The sequence below is a fragment of the Coptis chinensis genome, chromosome 9 (genome assembly GCF_015680905.1).
Source record: "Coptis chinensis isolate HL-2020 chromosome 9, ASM1568090v1, whole genome shotgun sequence".
NCBI lineage: Eukaryota > Viridiplantae > Streptophyta > Magnoliopsida > Ranunculales > Ranunculaceae > Coptis > Coptis chinensis.
Window position 1 is genome coordinate 33,090,042 of NC_141464.1, and position 6,000 is coordinate 33,096,041.

The window sequence follows — 6,000 nt, forward strand, 5'->3', positions numbered from 1 at the left end:
TAATCACATAGGCACTACAACAGAAAAGACATTTAAAATCACTCCATAAGTGATGTCAAAAATATACGACGTCACTTTTGCAAGTGATGTAACTGGTGGCGACGTGAAAAGTCAGGGTTTTCCACATCACTTTTTAAACGATGTCCACAAGTGATGTTACTTTACATCACTTTTTAATTGATGTCCATAAGTAATGTTATAACTTTGCATCACTTTTTAATCGATGTCCACAAGTGATGTTATAACTTTGCATCACTTTTTAATCGATGTCCACAAGTGATGTTATAATTTTGCATCACTTTTTAATCGATGTCCACAAGTGATGTTATAACGTTTAACATCACTTTTTAAGTGAAATCAATAAGGCCGATTAACATCACTTCGGAAGTGACATTTCATTCAGATTCCAAATTACTTGTAAAGTGATGTGAAATAACTCTATAAATCACTTTAAAAGTGATGTCCCATTTATCAAAATAATAAAAATAATAATAATAAAAAAACAAAATTTCCAATATCATCCCAATATAATACCATTTTTCTAGTCATTTATCATCAAATAAAGATGAAATGTATCTTAAAATCACATTCATCACACAAATATTATCTCCAATTACAAATATTACACTATATACAAAAAATTGTAATGAGCCAACATATACCAACAAAATCTAATCTGCAGTACCGAAATGAGCCAAAGAGAACCACAATCACCCAACCAAGAACCTATCACAGCCCAACTTGATGCAATCAATTTAATCGAAGAACCTATCATAGCCTAACAAATCACTCTGTTTTCTTTTTTCTGCGTTACAAAACATTGTATTAGAAAGTCAATGCAAATTTTATAAAAGGAAAATAAACAGACAGAACATCTGCCATAATATAGTACCTGAATGACAAAGGAAGTTCTACAAAAGACAATTACTTGTTTTCAATATTACCTGAAATTCAGTATTATTCAGATCCTCAATGGCCTTAGCAGCCAAATCTTTAGTCCTAAAGGTAACAAACACATAACCCTTATTCTCTCGCGAGTCTTTGCCTTTCATCATCCTGACGTGCAATAGCAAATATGTCAATCTTAAATCTTTAGGTGTAATGAAGAGAGGTAAAACCACCATAAAAACCATAAACATTACCGCAGTGACTTCTCCTATTGACTCACAAAAGCCCTTTGGATCCTTCTCAAAAGCATCATGTGGAATACCACCAACATACACCTCAGACCCATACAATCAAATTTCAAAAATGCATCCACCAGAAGGGAAAAAAACATAGGTAGCACATATGAAAAAGAATTTGATACCAATTATTAAGTCGAGACATAAGAGGATTATTCTAACATCTCTAAACAAATTCAAGTCAGCCCAACAAAATAATACCAAAAAATGAACTGAAAGGTAATTCAGAGCCAATGATATTAAAGAATGATCAAACGCTGCACCAGAAAACTAGTGATGCTTACCAATGAACCCGCAAGAACTCCACATGTTTCTAGATTCTTCGCTGTATTTTTCTGTGCTAGCCTCAGGAAGTCCTCCATCATTCTCACAGGTTGTAGCATTATCTCATTGAAGTTAATAAGGAATTCAATAAGCACGTGGCAGAAGCCTTAAATCTAAATTCTAAAACCATAAAAGAGTAAAGGAAATATTCTGTGAAACCTAAAACAGGAAGATAATTTGGGGAACTTACAATGTGTAAGTTCTGATAGCCCCGTCCTGTGATAACTTTGCTGGTTCAGTCTTGGATCAAAGAACTTTTGAAGGAGATAATGGAAGGAAATTAGCCTCAATAACTTGTGGCGAGAACCGGGGAGGAAAAGGTTATTATGACCTCCTTGAACTCATCTTAATGCCAGATTTTAACCTAAGAACAAAACTCTAGAAACAAATTTGGTTTGCAGAATTCTACTTATGGTAAATATCTGCTTGTATAAAAGTAGTTTTTCCATGACATCATTTGTCAGAATTTCGTCCTGTAATTGTTACACATGGGCAAAAATCTGATCCACAAACTGAGTTGGCCCTTGTGATCGTGAACTCAAGTTCTTTCCACACATGAGATTCTGCAAACAAAAATACAAACTAACTAAAAATACAAACAAACTAACAAAAATACAAACTAACTAGACGAGGTAACTCATTTCCTTCAACATCACAGACACTATCTTGACCAAGGAAAACATGTAGTTCCAACAATCATAAAATATAAGAGGGAGCTGAAAGATTTGATCAGTGGAGTAATTTAGCTGAAAATTTTGATCAAGTAAAACTACCATTCCATAAGAGATCACATGATGAGAACTCCGAACTAGAATCAGATGAACTATCTGGCTCAGAACTAGAATATCTTCATCTTTTCCTCCTCCTTCCTCTTGAAGGCTTCTTAGATTTTCCTTTTCTACGCACAACACCTAAAAACATTCAGTTGTAACTCATAAGAAAATCTATTATACCACAAATTATCTAGAAACTGAAAAGCTCTATATCTTTAGTGATAAACAATAAAAACTCTATCACCAAGCCGACCGACTCCCCTCTCCAAAGCAGCTCTCACATATCTTACCTTCAAGAAGTTCACCACAATTGACAATTTTCACAAAAAATGCAGATTCCCCCTGCTTGGAACCTGCGCTTTCAATCTTCTTCAATGTCCGACGCCCTTGCACAAACTTCCCAAAGACAACATGCAACCTGTTGAAATCAAAGGAAAAAAAAAAATGCACATATGAGCAACAAACAATACACACATATAGGATGGGATCTATACATAAAAAGGATTTCAGATAACGGGCACCTACAAGATAAATTGCGGTGAGATATTTGGAACAAATCATTAGCGACTCATCCGACAGTTCTAACCTTTTTAAAAGTTGTCTATACCTTAAACAACTTTTTGAAAGTATATGAGGAGCCGTATTTCTCAAAATAGGATCCTCTTTTGACAAGGTTAAAACCGTCCGAATGAATTGAAAGCTTATGGGGACATCTCTACGATGAGGAGACCATATCCACCAAACACCAAAGACCTAAGTCAATTTGTAAGTTCACCAACTCACACTTTGTACAAAACCATATGCATATACATCACGTCCCAAAGATATATATAGAGTGGGGTATCAAACTAACCCATCAAGATGGTGTGCGACTCTGAAGGTAATGAAGAACTGAGAGTTATTCTTTGTTGGGACCAAGATTTGACATAGACAGATAGCCACGACCATCATGTTTCAAAGTGAAGGACTCATCCGAAGAATGTCAAAGCAACCACTTTCGTTAACAAGAAGATAAATATAATGAAAAAAACCAAAGAGTCTTTGCTAGAGACTTAAGAGCAACATATGAAAGACGACACCACCAAAATACCTAGCCAATTAAGGAAGTGAGCATCCACATATCAATACACCGGCCCGATACGTATGATAGGTTCGAATCATACGCACCCAACAAGGAGCATTTTCCCGTTTCTCCTTCTTTGGTGACATTTTCCCCGTTCTTCTTTCTAGATCTACAACACAGCAAAGCACCATTTTGGCTAACAATTTTCGGGTATTTGCGGGGGTTTCTTCTTGGTGGGGAATCAAATCCATACAAAGCTTGCCTTCTAAAAAACACAACCTGTTCCAACATAAATAGGTCCCTATATGCCATCAAGCCCTTTCATGTTGATCTGCGTGACACTCGCATGAAAAAAAAACAAGTTATCCATTCTACAAGATCGGAGAAAAACAAAAACACCAAAATGTGGATGAAGCAAGCAGCATTACGCACATCAAAGAATACAATGTTACGATTTGAATATCTATCATTACGATCAATTCCATCAAACCTTTGAGGAATTGCACGTGAGCGCATCTTCTTCCCTAAATTGGGTCCATCATAAAGCGCGCATGGCCTCTCCGAGTGCCTTCATCATTGTTTATATAGTGATCACAATCTACATTCAGAAAGTATGGAGCATTGGAGATGATTGCTGAGACTCTCACCTTGAGCAACCGGGCAAAGAAGTAAGTAGAAATAAAGCTGAAATAAATAATAAAAAGAAGTGCAAATACAAACATCAGAAAAATGTTGCTGATTAAAATTCATTCTTACCAGAGCATGCATTGCCCCTGCTTTCTTATGGTGATCAAAGCCTGGTCTTTTCTCACAAGAAACATACACCAGACGAGGTAACTCATTTCCTTCAACATCACAGACGCTATCTTGACCAAGGAAAACATGTAGTTCCAACGATCATAAAATATAAGAGGGAGCTGAAAGATTTGATCAGTGGAGTAATGTAGCTGAAAGATTTGATCAAGTAGAACTACCATTCCATAAGAGATCGCATGATGAGAAGTCCAAACATAGAGAGAGAAACAAACAAAACTTGGGAAAAAATATAATAAATAGACAAAACACCAGCTGAACTAGTGTACTACTTAACAGACTACTACACATTGCCCATCAAATGCAAGCTTTTTTAGTTTGACATAATTAGTCTTCATAGTTTGTTATTTGCTTTACCTCGCATCATCTTTTATATCGATCAGTCTATAGTCTCCTACCAAAAGATAAAAGATAGAGAGGGAAACAGGCACATTGCATAACATTGATAAAGTAGATAATGCAAGGACTAAGGTTTTAAGAATAGTAGGAAACACTGATAATATACATGACGAATTACCTGTATCATTCCAGGATGATCCCGGACATTGTTCCCAGGCCATGGTGTTCCATCTTGCATTGTCCAACCCTCCTTGGGAACCTTCTTTGCCATGTCAATCAAACTATTTATCCGAACCTTAAAGCCTCCGTACTCTCTCTGAAAATGGAATGATGCAATCAAACACTTAATTTGAACTTGAATGGTTTCATAACCATCAAGAAAACATAGTTGAAAGTAGATAACACTAAGATAAGATCGGACAACACATCCAACTAATTTGTCTAAGGCCAACAACATAATTTCTTCTAACAGGGTGCGTGTGTGTGTCTTTGTGTCCGAACCGAAAGCGCATACATGCTAGACAAAAATAAACCAAATATGGACAAAAGATTAAAACCTTCATTGCACGTCATTCTCTCACAAAGTTTGGATGGACTTTGTCTTTTAGATAGTCAATCTTCTGAGAAAAGTACCACTCTGGGGCTCGGGGTTCTATATTGAACTTTTTGCAAAATGGAACCCACTTCCTTGCAAATTCACACGTCTCAGAAAAAGCTTCAAAAGTAAGCATAGCCGCACCTATAGTACAATAACATCATTCGGAAGTAGCACAGAATCCACATTTGTGTAAATATACATATAGTCAGAATGCGACAAGATAAACATTTCAGTTCGGAAAAATCATGTTCATACTTTTCAAAGCCTCGACTCCCAAGCAAAGTTTTGTACATCCCGACAACTTTAGCTCCCTATTAAGCACAAATACAAATGAACAATCAAATAATGCAAACCGTAATTATCAAACTAATTCCTAAAAATTATCAAGTAGTAGTTAGAACTAATGAGAAAATGCGATTTTGGTTCCTCGACATAAAAGTAAATACAAAAAGAGGTGAAGTAAATACCGTGGTTACAAAGAGAGAGATCATCTGCTTCACTCCCAAACTTTGATATATTTTAAAAGTGAAAATTTTAATTGCAATACCCTATACTCTTCCCTTTCCCTCCTCCTTTATCCGGGCTTGGGACCGCATTGTAAAGATAGCGACAACTTTACAAAGGCGGAGTTAAAATTGTTGGCCCGCAAAGAAGCAATAGAGAACAATCAAGATGGATATATGAATAATGATCAGTTCTAAAACCTGCAAAACGGATCAATAACAAAGCTAAGAATAATAAAGAAAACAGATACATATAGCACCAAGTAGAAGAATCTAAACCATTCACCATTCATTGAGTCCAATTCCAACTAACACAACCGCCCAAACACGATAATTAAAAGGTCTTCAAAATTTAAGTGTTTTCAAACAACAAAAGACTAGCTCTTAAAATTGAGTGCACATC

At 35.9% G+C, this 6,000-nt stretch overlaps 1 long non-coding RNA gene across 1 annotated transcript; it reads right to left on the reverse strand.

Moving 5' to 3' along the window:
• Positions 1–1,934: 1,934 nt before the first annotated feature.
• LOC147475619 (uncharacterized) lies at positions 1,935–4,271 on the reverse strand. Its single transcript, XR_015209577.1, has 2 exons — positions 4,101–4,271; positions 1,935–2,071 (listed from the first exon to the last, which is right to left on the reverse strand). It is a non-coding gene; the product is annotated as an uncharacterized LOC147475619 (long non-coding RNA).
• Positions 4,272–6,000: the final 1,729 nt, after the last annotated feature.